Source organism: Cervus canadensis, chromosome 2 (genome assembly GCF_019320065.1).
Source record: "Cervus canadensis isolate Bull #8, Minnesota chromosome 2, ASM1932006v1, whole genome shotgun sequence".
Taxonomy (NCBI): domain Eukaryota; kingdom Metazoa; phylum Chordata; class Mammalia; order Artiodactyla; family Cervidae; genus Cervus; species Cervus canadensis.
The window spans coordinates 68519472-68540773 of NC_057387.1; the positions used below are offsets into that span (position 1 = coordinate 68519472).

The window sequence follows — 21302 nt, forward strand, 5'->3', positions numbered from 1 at the left end:
TATGGTCACACTAGCAAGTTAACATAGGAAGTAACTTAAACACATAAAAATCAACTTTCTCACCCATACATGAAAATAATAGATTTTTTATTATTAATAAAACTCCAAATTTCAGAGTTTTTATTAGAAAGAAAAATATTATATGCAAATTTCCTACCACTTGGCAATAATCACTCAGTTAACGAAAACAACCAATACCACTGATGTGTGGATCTGAATAAATGCATGTGGTACTTCTAATACTATATTTTCTACAAAATATAAAGCAATGTCAGTTCAAGTTAGGAATCTTTTAACTCTTGGTCTTTATATTCTCTTTTCTGTGAATCAAGTCATAACATGCCAATTTATTAACATAACAGAGAATGGGCTTAAACTGCTCACGGAAGCTCTTTGTGAATTCTACCATTTCATTGATTTGTCACAACAAAAACAAGTTTGCCATTTCAAGTCACAGTTCTGGATACGTATCTGTGGTGTCAAGTAAAGAACTAATTAAGTAGGAAATTACCTTTTATATCTGTAGCTGTGTCTGCTCACCTTTAGGCATTTTGGGAAGCAATCTAATGAGATATGAGAGTTGCTCCATAGGACGATTACAAAGCTCACTAATGCTCATTGAAATATAAGTAGCATTCACTGAATTCAGCAAAATCTCTTGTATTTTAACAATCTTAATTATCTAATGGAACAAAACTCTGCCATGGAAAACTCTTGTACAGACCAGTAAAATAATAAACCTACATTTCAGGCATATCTGTGACAAATAGAAAAAAATTTTCCAAGAAGTTTATCTCTAAACCTTTGAAAATAAATTTAGGGTGATTTGACAAAGATCTGAAATAGTAGTGGGCAGTATTGTACAACCACAAAACTATTCATCAACATGAAGTTTTAAATTGCTTTTCACACTCTGGATTCAAGGAAGTTGAAATCTTTCATTTTGTACCTCATTTTTAAAAAATGGTTGATGTAGTTAATGAATAAATACTTATTAAGTAAATAAATTAGATTAATATTAAGTGCATATATGCACTTATTATATATACCATCTTTTATTTATTTTTCACAAACATTTGAATGCCTACTTTGTGTCCAATATTGTACTAGCAGTAAAGCTAGAGTAATCAAAATAGATTGAACCCTAATCTCATTGAGCTGACATTCCTGTGGAGGAAGGAAAGGTAATAAATGAATAAACATATGAATATTGAGCAAGTTAGTAAACAGAAAATAGTAAAAGCCTAGTAAGGGTACCAATTCTCTACAATCTCTTTCCAAAGACAGAAGCAGAGAGAAAATCTCCTGACTCATTTTATAAGGCCAGTATCACTACAAGAACAAAAACAAAGATAATTTGAGAACACTCTAGACCAGTATCTCTCAGGAACACATATGTAAAAACCCTCCACAAAATACTAACAAACTGCCACAACCAAGAGGGATTTATCCCAGGTATGCAAGGGTGTTCAACATTGAAACATTATCATAATCCATCACATCAACAAGCTAAAGACAAAAAAAATGCATAATCATATCAACAAAAACAGAAAAATTATTTGAGAAATTTCAACACTTATTCATGATACAAATTCTCCGTAAACTAAGATTAAAGTAACTCGATTTTATCTCTCCATTGAAAGTCTTTCTCTTGAGTATCGGGATTTCAATGTCGATGGTGTCTGCACTGGAGACCTGAATGAGGGCTAGGACTTCACACACTATGTCATCCACCCTCTGGTGGGAGCAGAAAGGTAACCAGAGGGTAGCAGGAAACTGAATCAGAGACTGAATCAGGCCAGTCCCCTGTGCTAGGACAGTCAGGTGTAGACAAAGTTTTGGGTGCATGATAGTGGAATATTGCAGTGGATGACACACTGCCACATAGTGGTCCACAGCCATGACCACAAGCAGGACACATTCAGTGGTCCCAAGCCACAAGAAGACATAGAGTTGAATGGCACAGCCAGTGTAGCTGATGGTCTTCTCTGGACCCCAGAAATTAATCAACATCTGTGGAACACAGCTGCTGGTGAAACAGAGATCTAGCAGAGATAGGTTGGAAAGAAAGTAATACATTGGGATGTGGAGTTTTGGATCCTTCAAGGAAACAAAAATTATGACCATATTTCCTGTAATAGTCAAGCAATAAGAGATCAGATTACTGAAAAGAGCATCCTCTCCAAATATGGCTTGTCAGAGAAGCCCAGAAGGATGAAATCACTGTGGCTGTCATTGCAAATTGTGAACATAGCTTCTAGAGCAATCGTCTCTTCAGGGAATGGTTCAAAAGTAGTTGTTTAAAGACCTGTGGGGTTCCAGCACAGAAACAGGAGGAGGGGCAATATGAATTATTTGATTCCTTTTTACCCAAGAATGAGATTTTTGCATCCTTATTTTGGGAAAACAATACAAGATTTAGTGATCTGTTTTAATCTTTGCTACTCATCACTCTATTTTTTTCTTCTTCCTTTATATCTTCTTTATATGTTGCATTTTTATAACTCTGCATTAGAAACAATACATTAAATAAATATTAAATATATGTGTTAGTAAAATTGACTGTATTAAATATTATAATATTTCATCTTTGCTCTCAAGGATTGTATGTTTATAACATTTATCGTAAAGTTTTGATACACCTTAAAGTTGAACCATTTTCTCTTTTAACTTCTTTATTCATTTTGTGCTCTTATTCCTCTCTGTCCTTGTATTGCAATTTGTATGAATACCTTGCTCCCATCCCTCAATCTTCATTCCTCTTTCTCCCTTTCTCTTCCTCATTCAGCCTTCCCACCACTCTCTTGATTTCTGAGCTTGAATCCTTCCTCAAATCCCTTGCATTCCTATACACTAACAATGAGAAAACAGAAAGAGAAATTAAGGAAACAATTACATTCACCATTGCAATGAAAAGAATAAAATACTTAGGAATATATCTACCTAAAGAAACAAAAGACCTATATATAGAAAACTATAAAACACTGGTGAAAGAAATCAAAGAGGACACACATAGATGGAGAAATATACCGTGTTCATAGATTGGAAGAATCAATAAAGTGAAAATGAGTATACTACCCAAAGCAACCTATAGATTAAATGCAACCCCTATCAAGCTGCCAACAGTATTTTTCAGAGAACTAGAACAAATAATTTCACAATTTGTATGGAAATACAAAAAACCTTGAATAGCCAAAGCAATCTTGAGAAAGAAGAATGGAACTGGAGGAATCAACCTGACTGACTTCAGGCTCTACTACAAAGCCACAGTCATCAAGACAGTATGGCACAAAGACAGAAATATAGATCAATGGAACAAAATAGAAAGCCCAAAGATAAATCCACATACCTATGGAAACCTTATCTTTGACAGAGAAGGCAAGAATATACAATGGAAAAAAAAAAAACCTCTTTAACAAGTGGTGCTGGGAAAACTGGTCAACCACTTGTAACAGAATGAAACTAGAACACTTTCTAACACCATACACAAAAATAAACTCAAAATGGATTAAATATCTAAAAGTAAGACCAGAAACTATTAAACTCCTAGAGGAAAACATAGGCAAAACGCTCTCTGACATAAATCACAGCAGGATCCTCTATGACCCACCTCCCAGAATACTGGAAATAAAAGCAAAAATAAACAAAAGGGACCTAATTAAACTTCAAAGCTTTTGCATAACAAAGTTAACTATAAGTAAGGTGAAAAGACAGCCTTCAGAATGGGAGAAAATAAGAGCAAATGAAGCAACAGACAAAGAATTAAACTCAAAAATATACAAGCAACTCCTGCAGCTCAATTCCAGAAAAATAAATGACCCAATCAAAAAATGGGCCAAAGAACTAAACAGACATTTCTCCAAAGAAGACATACAGATGGCTAACAAACATGAAAAGATGCTCAACATCACTCATTATCAGAGAAATGCAAATCAAAACCACAATGAGGTACCATCTCACGCTGGTCAGAATGGCTACTATCAAAAAGTCTACAAGCAATAAATGCTGGAGAGGGTGTGGAGAAAAGGAAACCCTCGTACACTGTTGGTGGGAATGCAAACTAGTACAGCCACTATGGAGAACAGTGTGGAGATTCCATTAAAAACTGGAAATAGAACTGTCATATGACCCAGCAATCCCACTCCTGGGCATACACACTGAGGAAACCAGAATTGAAAGAGACACATGTACCCCAATATTCATCGCAGCACTGTTTATAATAACCAGGACATGGAAGCAACCTAGATGTCCATGGGCAGATGAATGGATAAGAAAGTTGTGGTATATATACACAATGGAATATTACTCAGTCATTAAAAAGAATACATTTGAATCAGTTCTAATGAGATGGATGAAACTAGAGCCCATTATACAGAGTGAAGTAAGCCAGAAAGAAAAACACCAAATCAGTATACTAAGACATATATATGGAATTTAGAAAGATGGTTATGATAACCCTGTACGCGAGATGGCAAAAGAGACACAGATGTATTGAACAGTCTTTTGGACTCTATGGGAGAGGACGAGGGCAGGATGATATGGGAAAATGGCATGGAAACATGTAAATTCATATGTGAAATGACTTGCCAGTCCAGGTTCGATGTATGGTACAGGGTGCTCGGGGCTGGTGCCTGGGATGACCCAGAGGGATGGGATGGGGAGGGAAGCGGGAGGGGGGTTCAGGCTAGGAAATGCATGTCAATGTATGGAAGAACCAATACACTATTGTAAAGTAAAATAAATAAATAAATAAAACAAAATAAAATAAAAAAAGAAAGTCTTTCTCTGACTCCTACATGGAGAACAGTAGCTTGAACAAGGGTTTTAACAATGGAACTGTTGAAACATGTTTGAAAGAAGTGTTGGCAGAATTGAATGATAGATAGGTGTGGTTGTGATTGAAATAGAAGAGCCTGATAATGACCTGAAGATTTTTAGTCTAATACATTAAATGCCCAAATAAAATTCTGACATTTTCAAATAAGGGTTTTTATTTGTTTGATGTAAGTAAATATTGCATCTAGAACATGAATTATAATTGGGGCACTTCTAATGGGCCAGTTATAGGCACAATTCTATCCTCATTCATGATGGCCAACTTTAGAGAGTCATTCTATTTCTAAAATTAAAAAAATAATAATAATAATCCTAACATCTCCAAGATGTGTGTTTATAATTGATTTTTCTTCTGAGCTTCAGGATCTAATTTCACTTGGAATATTCTTAGGTATCGTTCTCAAAAAATGATGACAAAGGTGAACTCTTGGCATTTCTAATACAAACATATTCTCCTGTGCCTTACTGTTTTTGCCCACTGAGTACTCTGGAATTCCTTCTTGGTACCTTTCTACTTCATTAGCAGCCTTATCCCTCATAAACTTCATGACCAAGTTCTGTTGATTCTATTTCTAAAATATTTGCCAAATCTGACCACTTCTTTCTTTATCTATTACCAATGACCTACTCAAAGCCATCATCATCCTACATTTAGATACTTGTTTATCTGCTCCATGCTAAATTGTATATGGCATGTTAAGAAGTTAGACTATTAGGCAAAAAAAAAAAAAAAAAGTTAGGGCAGTATATAAAAAGAACATAGAAGCTGTCACAAAAAAAGAAGAAAGATAGATAAGTTTCTAGAGAGACATACAAGGTTAGCATAGAGATTTAGAAGCATTTGTTATTTTAAGTGAAGAAGCTTGTGTATATGTTGAAGGAAAAGTAAGAACATACAGGTAGATTTGAAGCTGTAAGAGGGAGTAATTGATGCATCCAGAATAAAAAGGTGGAGGAAGGGTCAGTTACAGAATACAGGTAGAAAATTCTCTTTGGATGGAAGAAACAATTTTTCCAACATAGCTTAAGGAAGAAAAATTGAAAGATTACAGACATATCTAGATAATTTATAGCTCCTTAATATTGATGACAATCACAGGTTAAAAGTAAACTTTGATGAGAATTAAGAAAGTAAGGAACACGTAATTGGAAATACTCTTCTTCATTTTATGTGTAACAGAATGTACTAGAACCAAAAAAAAAAAAAAAGCAATGCATGTATCTAGATAACTTAGAAACATATAGTTAATTTACTATGAAAAAAATATATATGTGAGGGAGTTTCTAGTCGTCTATAAAAGATGACTACATTAATAAGTCACATTAGCATAGATAATTCATCCTCAAAGGATCATTTTTATGGAAGAGATACTTATCAATTGCTCACTGACTGTATAATAGAATTTAAATGAATTCGGCCTCAGCTGTTAGCTTCATTTCACAAAAAAAGGCATGATATTATAGCAGAAAGGGACAAATTATATTTAAATAACTGGAAGTTCTTAATATGACCAAAATTATGTAAATTCCACCAACCATCAATTTTCTAGGAATTTTAGTCTTCATGCTAATTCACAGAAATTGGGCACAATGTATTGCAGCTGGTGTAATTCTTCATCTCCTTTTCACAAGGAGAATTAGTTAAGAAGTGTATTTGAATTACAGAAAAATATGATTCACTGAACCAGGTAGTACCATGCTGGTATGATTCCTTTAGGAAAAGATTAAAGCATTTTGTAAATTTCAGAGCTTTCTTAGACAAACTAGCTCCTTGGTATCTTCATACACTGTATTCAGTAAAACCAGTAGTACAATACCAATTTGATAGAGACAATATGTCATATGAAGTACTGGAAGGAAAACTGACTTTGTAACCCTATAGTCCAGAGTTTCATTGTCAATGGTGCTTCTCCTTGTGACCTGGGACAAGGCCCTTACTATCTCAGAATCTTAATGTCCTCAAAGACAAAACAGTAATGAAGACAATACCTATGAAAAGAAGCATTGTGAAACTTTTAAATATGTCTGTTTCACATTTTTTTAGGTAATACATATTTATACATATTTTAATGATTTGGGGAATGATAGAGTAGACATGGAAAAAGTGAAGATCAGGATTCAATATTCCAGTATAAGGTTTATAAGAAGATAGGAAGGAATATGATCTAGAGCAAAGATGAAAAATGTCTGAAGAAGTGATGATGCACAAAATAGCTCATGAGTATACCAACGAAATGGATTGTATAAAAAATAAAGGTTAATTAAACAGTAACGATGATGTATGATAATTCAATTGAATGTCTAAATGCCTACAAATCTGCTACTTTTGTTCCCAATCATTGACTTAATTCTTCTATCCCTTTACCACATTTGTAGCTTTTAAACATTTGAAAAACCAGTAGCAATGAAATTACTACTTCATTTTACTTCTACACATATATGTTGTTTTTATTAATATATAACCTATATAAAGTTTGAGTTAATCTTCTAGCTAGAATGTAAAACTTCATGTATCTTTACTGAATTCTGATGTGCTCAAAGAACAATGCATGGTGATACACCAGACAGTAGTCAGCCAACAGCCTGGCCAGATATGTGGAGCTTTCACTATGGATTTGACAAAACATTATCAAATATGGACTTCTTATTAAAATTCAGGCCACAAAACAAATCTATTCAGAGAAAGATGTGAGTATATTTATGGTATACCCAGTCCTCTGTTTCTGATCAAGCAATACACACTAATGTTTCCATTAAGATGCATGAAATTACTGACACTTTAACATTTAGAGAACATCACAATTGTTCAGAATATTGAAATAATAACAAGCCACAAGAAACAGAAATATATATATATATATGTAAAATCACAGAGAACAGCGTGTGAGAAAAATTGGAAGATTAAAAAAAAAAAAACTAGTGATTCCTCCTCTTTAACTAGAACAAATAAATTTTATCTTTGTAGGTAAACACAAAAGACCCTTAATCACTAAATATCTTGAGAAAGAAGAGCAAATTTGGAAGCATAATGCCCCAGGATGTCAAACTATACTATAAACCTACAGTCATCAAAACAGTATGGTACTGGCAAAAAGTAGACACATGAATTGATGGAACAGAATAGAGAGTCCAGAAATGAAGCAACACTTATAAGCACAATTAACCTATTGCAAAGGAGGCAAGAAAATACAATGATGAAAATACAGACTCTCAATAAAAGGTGTTGGGAAAACTGGACAGGTAAATGCAAGGAAAAAAAAAACTGAAATAATTTCTCATATCATAAACAAAAATAACCTCAAAATGGATTAAGGATTTAAATGCAAGACCTGAAACCATAAAACTTCTAGAACAAACATAAGCAGATTGTTCTTTGATATTGGTTTCAATAGCCTTTTTTTGGATATGTCCTCAGGCAAGGGAAACAAAATTGAAAATAAATAAATGATGCTATATCAAACTAAAAAGCTTTTTCACAGAAAAGGAAATTATGAACAAGATGAAAAGGATGTCTACTGAATGGTGAATACATTTGCAATTGATACACACTTTGATGTACAAAATATAAAAAGAATGCATATAACATCAAAAAAAACTCAATTAAAAATGGGCCGAGGACCTGTGTGCATTTTTTCAAAGATAACATACGGATGACAATAGACATATTGAGAAGATGCTCAACATCATTAATCATCAGAGAAATGAAAATCAAAACCACATTAAGCTACCAACTCACACCTATCAAAATGGCTATTATCAAAAAGGCAACAAATAACAAATGTTGATGAGGATATGGAGAAAAAGCAACCCTCATAAACTGTTGTGTGAATGTAAATGGGTGAAGTTACTATGGAAAACACTATGGAGATTCTCAAAAACATTTAAAATGGAGCTACCATATGATACAGCAATTGCATCCCTGATAACTATCCCAAGAATATGAGAATACTATTTGAAAATATATATGTATCCCTATACGCTTTTGCTTTGTGGTGCTGGAGAAGACTCTTGAGAGTCCCTTGGACTGCAAGGAGATCCAACCTGTCCATCCTAAAGGAAATCAGTCCTGAATATTCATTTGAAGGACTGATGCCATGAAGCTGAAGCTCCAATACTTTGGCCACCTGATGCATAGAACTGACTAATTTGAAAAGACCCTGATGCTGGGAAAGATTGAAGGTGAGAGGAGAAGGGGACGAGAGAGGAGAGATGATTGGATGGCATCACCAACTCGATAGACATGAGTCTGAGTAAGCTCCGGGAGTTGGTGATGGACAGGGAAGCCTGGCGGGCTGCGGTCCATGGGGTTGCAAAGAGTAGGACATAACTGAGCAACTGAACTGAACTGAATGCAGCAGCTGCATTTTCTCATTTTTGTCCTCACAAAAATGTGTTGCTTATCATTTCCGTTGTGTACATGATAAAAGTGAACATTTTTGGTAAGGTAAATTAATCGAAATTAATAGAGCTTATAGGCTGTTGATCAGGTTTTAAATTCAGATTTCTTTAACTCCAAACAACTGTTTCTTACTTCTGTAAATTCATCAACATTTTAGTAGTGGATAACTTTGAAATCTTATTTATATTTATTATCTTTATTTTGCTTATTAGAGCTACCTAATTTTCTTCATCACACCTATATTACTCCTAAGGAATAAGCACTTTGAAAGGCAAAGAAAATGTACACTGATGATCAATCAGAAAATAACCAAAAGATCAACAGTATTACAATATATAAATTATATGTTGATCAATGAAGTAAGGTAGGTATAAATATAGGGATGCTTGTGTGTATCTATTTTTAATATCTAGAAAGAGATGTAGTTTATATGTATTAATACAGCCATATTATATTGGAAACTATCTTTAAATTTAGCAAAGTAATCTCATTGTTAACTCCAAATATTTTAAAGAATAAAATTTAAAAAAAAATTGACCATTCATCTGAGTCTAAGCTTTATTTTTATAGTTCTTTTTCAGGCTTAGGACAACACAAGTTACAGATGCATTATTAGAGCATATCATTCATAATTATTGGGAAAATTCACTTGACTGTTGGGTACAATATTTAAGTTTCAAAGCAATTGCATCAATGTCTTTGGTTACTTCTGGCACCACAGCAAAAGAGATTGTATACTCTGGACTCTTCTTGCTAGATGCAGTATGCATAAACACATGAACACAGAAGCATGCCATCCCTGGTTGACTACTTCAATGGAAACAGTCAGTGTAATTGAAGATAAAGAAATAACATAATCCTTGATATTATTGCATTTATTATTCAATGAATTCCTTATATGTCCTCATAATGGAGGTTTGATTTTCATTTAGAATTATAGTTAAAGGAATGACCCAGACAAGTAATTATCTTGCCTTAGACCTAATGTGATTTTCAACTTCTCTCCATAAAAGAGGAAAATGAGAAAGTTAACCATTACCAGTTTTTTTTTCTTTTAAATTAAATATGTGACATGCTATGACTTTAATTATAAGTTAGTTTTTGATGTATATTTTTAATTTGATAGACTGACTGACATTTTTCTCATCTTTACTACACAGATCAGTAGCTCCCACTAGTTGGTCAAGAGGTTAATGAGAAATGGATAGTAATAACCAAAAACATATGAGGATTTGCCCTGCTTCTCTCCATTCAAACTGATAATTTGCAGCATCTATCAAGTATTTTCTTGAAAAAGAATAAGCTATGCTAAAGGAACAGTAAGTAAAGAGTATGATATAAAACTTAATATCAGACACGAGTTCAGAGATTTCTTCCTCAGCTGCTTCCCTGTTACTAAATACAAACATATACAGTCCTATACCAGACAGTTTATGCATTTCTTTGTCTTAAATATGTATTTAATCTGGCACTTGTTATCTATAGGAATAAGAATATAAATTTCTATCCTTTCTTGTGGCTAAATATTCAAGTAAGAATGTTATAATTTAAAGGCAGCATGCCCACATGCAAATGTACCTACAGATAGAAACACACACATATTTATAATTTGTTGTTGTTCAGTGGCTAAATCATGTCCAAGTCTTTGCAATAAAATGGACTGCAGCATGTCAGGCTCTTCTGTCCTCCACTATCTCCCAGAGTTTGCTCAAACTTATGTTCATTGCTGCTATCTAACCATCTCATCCTCTGCCACCTCCTTCTTTTGACTTCAATCTTTCCCAGCATCTGGGTCTTTTTGAGTTGGCTTTCTGCATTAAGTGGCCCAAGTGTTGGAGCTTCAGATTCAACAACAATCCTTCCAGTGAATATTCAGGGTTCGTTTCCTTTAGAAGTGACTGGTTTTATCACCTAGCTGTCCAAGGGACTCTCAAGAGTCTTCTCCAGCACCACAATTCAAAAGCATCAATTCTTCAGCACTCAATCTTCTCTATGGTCCAACACTTACATCCATACATGACTACTGGAAAAACTATAGCTTTGACTATACAGACCTTTGACAGAAGTGATGTCTCTGCTTTTTAGTATGTTGTCTATGTTTGCCAAAATTTTCCTTCCAAAGAGCAAATGTCTCTGAATTTTATGGCTGCAGTCACCGTCCTCAGTGATTTTGGAGGCCAAGAAAATAAAATCTTCCACTGTTTCCACTTTTTCTCCTTCTATTTTCCATGAAGTGATGGGACTGGATGCCATGATATTCTTTTTGATTTTGAATGTTGAGTTTCCAGTGAACTTTTTCACTCTTTTCTTTCACCCTCATCAGGAGGTTCTTTAATTCCTCTTCACTTTCTGCCAGTAGAGTGGTATCATCTGCTTATCTGAGGTTGTTTATATTTCTCTCAGCAGTCTTGATTCCAGCTTGTGATTCATCAACCCCAGCATTTCACATGGTGTACTCTGCATATTAGTTAAATAAGCAGGGTGACAATACACAGCCTTCACATAATCCTTTCCAAATTTGGAGCCAATCTGTTGTTCCATGTCCAGTTATATTGCTTCTTGACCTGCTTGCAGGTTTTTCAGGAGACAGGTAAGGTGGTCTGGTACTCCCATCTCTTTAAGAATTTCCCACAGTTTGTTGTGATCCACACAGTCAAAGGCTTTAGTGTAGTCAGTTAAGCAGAAGTTTTTGTTTGTTTTTTTCCTGGAAATCCCTTGCTTTCTCCATGATCCAGCAAATGTTGGAGCACTAGTCTGGTTCCTCTACTTTTTCAAAACCCAGTTTCTATATCTGGAAGTTCTCAGTTCATGTACTGTTGAATCCTAGCCTGAAGGATTTTGAGCATAACCTTGTTAGCATATGAAAATAACACAACTGAATATTTTTAATATAGAGTACTTTGAATATTCTTCTCAGGTGGCTCAGTGGTAAGAATCTGCCTGCAAAGCAGGAGACACAGTTTCGATCTCTTGATTGGGAAGATCCTCTGGAGAAGGAAATGGCAAACCACTCCATTATTCTTCCCTAGAAAATCTTAAGGACAGAGGAGTCTGGCAGGCTACAGTCCATCAGAATGCAAAACAGTTGGAGAAGACTTAGTGACTTAACAATAACTATAGTATTTACAATATACTATACCCTATCATGTTAAGCTCCATATTGTTATATATAATAAAATTAATACAAGAATATTCCAAAATGAGCTGATCAAAGGAACTCACTTTCAAAAGTATTACATATGACCAAAATCGAAAACACTAAGAATGCCAAATGTTATCAAGGATGTGGAACTTTTATTCATTGCTTTGGGGAATGAAAACTGTCACTTTGGAAGACAGATTAGCACTTTCTTATGAGGCTAAACATTGCTATACAATCTAGCATTTTGTACTTCTTGATATTTACCCAAAGGAGTTGAAAATTTTTGTGCACATGAAAACCTGCACATGAATGTTTGTTGCAACTTTATTCATAATTGCCTAAACATGGAAGAAACCCAGGTATATTTCATTAGGTAATTGATTAAAGAAATTGTGGTACATCTAATGGAGAAATATTCAGTGCTAAAAAGAAATGAACAAACAAACCATGAAGACATTGGGGAAACTTAAATGCATATTACTGAATGAAATAAGTAAATCTGAAAAGGGTACATGCTGTATGATTACAGCTATATAACATTATAGAAAAGGCAAAATGATGGAGACAGTAAAAAGATCAGTGGTTTCCAGGGGTTGGGATGGGGAATTATGAAAAAGAGGAGCACAGAGGAATTTTTAAGGGCAGTAAAACTACTTTGGATGGTACCATAGCAATGGGTGGGCTTCTCTGGTGGCTTAGATGTTAAAGAACCTGCCAGCAATACAGGAGACCCAGGCTTGACCCTTAGGTCGAGAAGATGCACTGGAGAAAAAATGGCTACCCACTCTAGTATTCTTGCTTGGAGAATTCCATGGAGTGGTACATGTCATTAAACCTTAGGCAAAACCCATAAAATATACAATACCAGGAGTGAATCCCAAAGTAAACTATAGACTTAGAGGGATAATATGTGTCAGTGTAGGTCCATCTATTATAGCAAACTGTGGTGTGGGATTTTGATAGTGAGAGTAGCTATGCAAATGTGGGGGTAGGAGATATATGGGAAATCACTGTACCTTCTACTCCATTTTTCTGTGAACCTAAAACTGGTCTAAAAATTGAAGCATATTTTTCAAAAAGTATGACATATGCAATTGATTTATTGGTCTCAATACTTTGGTGAAAAACCAATGAAATAACATGAAGCCTAAAGCATAGAATGTTGAATATTGATCATAGTTTTCAAGTCTCCTTAAATGATTCCAAATTATTTTTACCATGGTTGCCAAGGTTTCAAAACTTTGACAAATTCTACAAAATCTAGACAAATGCAGCTTTCATAAAAAGTTGATAACAAATATGTCAAATATCCAGCCATTTTAGTTACATCACTAAACCTATTTCAGGGCAGCTTTCAATTCTGAGTTTTTAGCATATTGTAAGCTAAGTGACTACCAGGAAGTTTGCTCTCCCTAAAACAGAAGGCAAGAATACTAGAGTAGGTAGCCATTGCCTTCTCCAGGGGATCTTCCCAACCCAGGGATTGAATCCAGGTATCATGCATTCAGGCAGATTCTTTGACGTCTGAGCTACCAGGGAAGCCCATATGTTAGGGAATGCAACTTTCTCAGTCAAAATTTGCTGTCTTGGGAAGGTTAAGGACACTCCAGCTCTTTATTAACTCTATTTTTTAGAATGCATTTGAAAAATAGAAAATAGAGACATTACCTTAAAGTTTAGCATGTGGATATGTACAACTCTTGCCAAGGTGGAGTTGTATTTAATGGGTCACTTTCATTAAACTCCCAAAGACCTACTGCAGCTGGTCATTTCTTTTTCTTTGCTACCATTCAGAAAACATTCACAAGACATCTTTGCTAATGCTGACCATCCTGCATTGTGTATTGAGATCCTAAAGTGTGCTAATTACCCTGGATGGAATCCAAAATCTGATCTACTATGCCAGGAGTAAGACAGTAGTCCCTAGGATGCATAAAGGGAAAAAGCTAGCCTTCAGCTTGTTAAGTCATCATGCTGGCCACTTCATCATAGGAGTCTTTATGTCCCTAGAAGCAGGAAAGATTTATACAACTGCTTACAAATTAAAAGAGATTGCTGAATAGGCAAGAGCTGCAGCTTCAACTCACTGTGAACAGTATTGGGAGAATTAGTTGTTTACTACACTGGGAAGTTGCAAATCCAATTAAGCACAGTAAAAAATACAATAATCTGTAATGGTCATGTACCTGCAAGAAATATATGACTTTGCTTAATAATATCTCAAACTTTCAGAGCCACAATAATAATCATAATTTTGGTACATGGGTTCTGTGACTCAGTTGGTAAAGAATCTGCTTGCAATGCAGAAGACCCAGGCTCAATCCCTGGTTTGGGAAGATCCCCTGGAGAAGGGAATGGCAACCCACTCTGGTATTCTTACTTGGAGAAACCCAGGGACAGAGGATCCTGGGGGTGGGGGGGAGGGAGGCTATGGTCCATCGGTTTGCACAGAGTTGGACATGACTGAGCAACTAACACCTTCACTTTGGTACATACACCAATTTTTGAAACAATAGATATTTTTCAAATTACAAGCATTTTTAATTTGCAAAATTTCAAGGTGAAAATACCAAAAAAATGCTCCAAGGTATTAGTGCAATCATTTTGCAAATGTTTTATTAAATGAAAGAAAACATTTGGATCTGTATTCTTCTCCCTTACACATGTGATTAACCAAGTTAATTTGCAAAGTCAAAAGTTTTCTTTTTGTCTTACTTTTCCAACAATGCATCAGTAGCCAAACTCTTGCTACAATTGCTAAAAATTTGAATTTTTAATAAACCTTGCTTCAGGTCTTCTTCCTTGTAATTCATGTTAACAAGATTCAATGAATATTGCAAATGATCATTTTTCTTGTTATTCGAAAGCTACTCACTAATTTGGCAAAAGGTTTGCCCACATCTGATTTACTTAATACCCAAGTAAAATTAGATAAAATGAAGAGAATTATATATTAGCAAAATGTTTAATTTAGGTCCATGAGGCTGCTGATTCAGGCTTTCCAATAGAGCTGGCTGCTGTGGCTTGGCCCAGAGACAGCAACCATCACCATTATCTTCCTTACTCTTTTTATCATGTTCCAGAAAAAAAATACCCTCTTCTTTCACTCAGAACTTTGACCTCAAGATGGTTTTCTGCTTTTGTTTGTCCTTCTGGGCCATTTTAACCACATTATATATTTTTGTATAAAAAGCCTCAAGCAATAATATAGAAAAATGCTTGATGAGTGCCTAATATTCTGTCAGGATTGAGTTACATGGACTTTGGCCAGGGCAGTAGATGGGGACATGGTATATATAGAAAGGAAGTTAGCAAAAATCGTTGTACTCATTATAGAAAATATACAATTTGACAGAAAAGAAAATATGTAAAGGAAATATATATGAAAAACAATGGCAACACATAAAGACTCTATTAAGTGATGATTTATACTATGTAATGTGAGAGCTCTAAAAATTTTAAGAAAACACATTGTCCTACATCTACAGCTTAACATAGGAATAGATTTAGAAGATAGTAGATTTATGATCAGTACTAATGAATTTGAAACAAATCTCTTAAAAATCTGCTAATAATAAATTTATTCTCAAATTACTCTAAACCAGTAAGTAGTAAGTATAGCATGGTAGTTTGTGATGACTTGAAAGTTTCAGAAATGCAAATGCAAGCCTAGTTAGAAAAATAAAATAAAATTGTTCTTGGCTTGAAGAACTCACAGAATTCAATAAACTTACGGCAAAGTAAATTATGTACTTTTCTATAAATGTTTTCTCATGGATTTAAGTAAAATTTTTTATTACTGTGAACCTCTATATTACTTTCACCATTGTTATTTTTCATCAATATGATTTTGTGAGACAGACAAATGGAAAAAAAAAATGTTTCTAAGTAGCTGTTACTTTTCTCTATAGGTTAGCCAAATATAGCACAGCAAAGGCCCAATAGCAGAGCTGTGGGTAACACAATGTTGAGTGTTTGAATAGAGAAGAGAAGAGGAAATAAAGGAGACTCAGAGCAAAACTAATAAAGCTGGTAACATGGAAGCCACTTGTTTCAAGGAAGACATAATTCAAAGAAGGGATAGTCGACTATGATGACTGACAGTGAAAAGGGCAATGAATGAATGAAGAGAAATGTTCATTAGTTCTTTCAGCGGGAACATTGTTGTTAGTCATAGTAATAGACATTTTTACTATGTGGTAGGAGAAAAGCTGCAGAAAAAAATCATTGTGGATGGTGGTTGCAACCATGAAATTAAAAGATGCTTGATCCTTGGAAGGAAAGATATGACAAACCTAGATAGCACTTTAAAAAGCAGAGACATCACTTTTTTGACAAAGGTCCATATAGTCAAAGCTATGGTTTTTCCAGTAGTTATGTACGGATATGAGAGTTGGACCACAAAGAATGATGAGCACTTAAGAACTGATGCTCCTGAATTGTGGCACTTGGGAAGACTCTTGAGCGTCCCTTGGACAGCAGGGAGATCAAACCAATCAATCATAAAGGAAATCAGTCCTGAATATTCATTGGAAGGACAGATGCTGAAGCTGAATCTCCAGTATTTTGGCCACCTGATGTAAAGAGCTAACTCGCTGGAAAAGACCCTGATGCTGGGAAAGATTGAGGGCAGGAGCAGAAGAGGGTGATATAGGATGAGATGGTTGGATGATGTCACCGACTCAATGAGCATGAGTTTGAGCAAACTCAGACTAGTGAAGATAGTTTGAGTTTGTGATAGTGAAGGACAGGGAGATAGTGAAGGACAGGGATGCCTGGCATGTTGCAGTCCATAGGGTCAAAAAGAGTTGAACATGACTTAGTAACTGAACAATAGCACACCATCTCCTAAGAATATTGTTATGATTTTAAATGTGATAATGTTATATAAAATATTTTATAAATGTCACATATAAAAGGGTTAATAAATATTACTTTTGTAATAGCTTGGTCAGTAGCTTAATGGGTTTCGTGAACACTTCTAGTCATTAAATCATGTCTTTACTTGGCCTACTGAACAACAACAGGAGAAAAAGCTATATTTCTGTGTTTTTGAATGAGTGGATGATTTAGATGTGGAGACAATAAATATAGAATAATCAAGAAATGTTATAACCAATAAATACAGATTATTTATATTTACAATCAATAAATATAGAATAATCAAGGATAATCAAGAAATTTTGCTCTGAAGAGGCAAAAGTGGTGAGATAGTAACTGATGAGGTCTCGTAGAGCTAAAGGAGATTGTTGTTGCTGTTATTTATATTTTTTTTCAAAATGGAAGCTCTTAGAACAGCATCGAAACATGTATATTATCTAGGCTGAAACAGATCACCAGCCCAGGCTGGATGCATGAGACAAGTGCTCGGGCCTGGTGCACTGGGAAGACCCAGAGGGATCGGGTGGAGAGGGAGGTGGGAGGGGGGAGCGGGATGGGGAATACATGTAAATCCATGGCTGGTTCATGTCAATGTATGACAAAAACCACTACAATATTGTAAAGTAATTAGCCTCCAACTAATAAAAATAAATGGGAAAAAAAACATAAAACAAACAAACAAAAAAAAGGAAGCTCTTACGACATATTTATATGCTGTTGGTAATAGTCTGTTGAAGAAAACTGATGACTCAGGGATAAAAAGGTAATAGAAATAACTGTGTCCTTGAAAAATAAGAGGTAATGAAACTGACCTTTGATGAGAGTTCGGACATGTCATTATCTTTTTTTGACAGAAATGTAGGCAGCATATCTGATGTAGACTGGGCTGTAGATATTGTAGATTTGTGTCTGATTATGATTATCTCTGACAGTGCATTGCATAACAGTTGTTAAACAGTTATGCAAAAAATTTTACAAAAAGGTTAGGGGTCTTACCTAAATGTACAACAATTATTGGTTAAGAGAAAACTAGTAATTTGGAATTCCAACAAGGATTACTTCTCACTTTGTTTAATGGATTTTCTTGAAGACTGTTCAGCAGATGACTGTCCAATTTGTATTTTTTGTTATTACCTTATTGAGGTATAAACTATTTATGTATATAAATGAAATGCTCCATTTTAAGTCTATAGTTCAGTGAGTTTTGAAAAAACAGCTACAGTCCTGTTTTTAAATTTATCTCTACAATTTCATGGTTTTGACATTAAAATAATTTCTGTGACTTTAAATTTACTTTCAAATTGCTAGTAAGTCTTTCTCTGTCTGAATAACTTCATTTAATATGATAATCTCTAGGTCCATCCCTTTTGGTACAAATGGCATTATTTCACTCTTTTTAATGACTAATATTTCATTGTATAAATATAATACATCTTCTTTATCTAACTCATCTGCCAATGGCTATTTAGAGATTTGTCAATCCTATTAAGTTTTTTGAAGGACAAGCTTTTCATTTCATTGCTTTTTTATTTCCTGTTTTCAATTTTATTGATTCTGTTCTTTATTATTTCATTTCTTCTACCTGCTCTGGATACACTTTAGTCTTTTCAAGTACTGAGGTAGAAACATAAATTATTGATTTCATACTATTCAGCTTCTCTAATAAAAGCATTTGTGTGATAACTTTTCTTCTAAGCATAGCTTCAGCAGCATTTTACATATTTTAAAATGCTGCATCTTACTTTGATTCAATGATAATAACTTTTCATCCCCATCAAGACTTCTTATTTGACCCATAAGAAAGGTTTTACAAATTCCTTATCTGCTAATTCTACCATCTATATCATTTTAGCACTTGTTTTTAGCTAGTGTCTATGGATAACTTTTCTCTTTGTATTAGGTAACATTTCTTTCTTCTTCACATGACTAGTTAATTTATTGCTGGTTGAAGTTATGCTGCTAATATCTGAACCTTGTAGCCTTCCTTTAAAGAGTATTGATTTTTTTTTTCCCTCATCATAGTTGCTGGTTTCTCAGCTTTTTAAAAATGTTTTTAGTGCGGATTTAGGGAGGCCTCTAGTTTGCAACTAATTTAGCTCTACTATGAAGATATATGCTTTTGATATCTCTCTTGACTGCCACAGGTGTACCACAGGATTTCTGCACTCTGACTTTTTCAAATTGGAATATTTTCCCATCTTGTGTGAACTCTCATAACTGTTCAGCTTATAGATTTCTGGTAATGATAACTTGTCTCCCTAGTTTCAGGGAACAAATTCAAGAAGCTGGACTTAAAGAACTACACTGAAGGAGTTTTATCTGCAAGTGGATTTTATTCAAATGATGAGATTCTGAAACTAAGCTGATGCTATCAGTTCATTTATAAGGAATTGTAATGGGATCATAATTTGGGCAACTTGGGAAGAAGTGAGTGTATTTACCCTTGGGAGAGAAGTGAATTATTGTGAAACCAAGGGGCATACTGTGGAAAATGATCCCCAGTGACCTCCACTTCCTTGTATTCTAGCCCCCGGGTATTAATCTTTCCTTTAGTGTGGACTCAAGGATTCCTTGGAAGGAAAGTTATGACCAATCTAGACAGCATATTAAAAAGCAAAGACATTAATTTGCCAACAAAGTTCTGTCTAGTCAAGGCTCTGGTTTTTCCAGTGGCCATGTATGGATGTAAGAGTTGGACTAAAAAGAAAGCCGAGCTCTGAAGAATTGATGCTTTTGAACTATGGTGTTGGAGAAGACTGTTGAGAGTCCCTTGGACTGCAAGGAGATCCAACCAGTCCATCCTAAAGGAGATCAGTTCTGGGTGTTCATTGGAAGAACTGATGTTGAAGCTGAAACTCCAATACTTTGGCCACCGGGTGCGAAGAGCTGACTCATTTGAAAAGACCCTGATGCTGGGAAAGATTGAGGGCAGGAGGATAAGGGGACAACAGAGAATAAGATTGTTGGATGGCATCACTGACTCAATGGACATGGGTTTGGGTGGACTCTGGCAGTTGGTGATCAATAAGGAGGCCGGGCGTGCTGCGGCTCATGAGGTTGCAGAGTTGGACACGACTGAGTGACTGAACTGAACTGAACTGAGTGTGGACTTGACCTAATGATTGTAATACAGCAAAAGTGATGGGATATCACACCAAGATTAGGTTGCAAAAAGACTGACATCCATTTTTCTCTCACTCCCTTGCTGTCCAACTCAATGGACAAGAGTTTGAGCAAGCTCCATGAGCTTGGTGATGGACAGGGAAGCCTGGCTTGCTGTAGTCCATGGGGTCTCAAAGAGTTGGATATGACTGAGCAACTGAATTGAACTCTTGCTCTCTCACTCTTGTTCCCATTTTGGTTCTCCTTTATTGTCTTGGAACCCTCACTCTGTGAAAAGCAAACTGTCATTTGAGATTTTTCCTATAAAGATATTCTATGATATTAAACTGATGTCTTCAGACAACATCTAATGAGGACCTAAAGCTTTCTAACAGCCACATGATTGATCCTGAAAGTGTATTTCCCTCATCTAACACCTTGATTATAGCTTCATAAGAAATCCTGAGACAAAGACATTTATTAAGCTGTCCCGCCAAGGATGCTAATTTCTAGAGTCACTTGAAGACTGCCTAGTTCTGCCTTCCTATTTACTCTGCTTTTCAAATCAAATGTATTCAGTTTCTGTAAACTGTGATCTCAGACTAAAAATGGTTGTATGAGTCATGTTTACCTTTCTTCCTTTCCACCTCTCCCTCTTTCTTCCTCCCTCTCTCCATCTTCTTTCTTTCTTTTCTTTCTATTAATGAAACAAGTCCAGAACTAAGTATTTTTCATGAATAAAAATAGAAATTGTGCCGTTCAAATCTCTAACATCAGTTATTTCATTTTTTTCTAATTCCTATAAGTTTTGTTTTATTTTTCTTCAGTAGTGCTACTACCTTAAAAACTGCTTTTTTTCCCCTTTAGCACAGTTTTAGAAGGTTTTTGCTTATTTTATTGTCTACATTCAATGATTCTAATATTCAAAATACTTGTATTTCT

The 21302-nt window shown here is 34.9% G+C and overlaps 1 pseudogene; it reads right to left on the reverse strand.

The window, feature by feature from the left end:
* Positions 1 to 1569: 1569 nt before the first annotated feature.
* On the reverse strand, positions 1570 to 2252 carry LOC122428964 (annotated as a pseudogene).
* Between the last annotated feature and the right edge of the window lie 19050 nt (positions 2253 to 21302).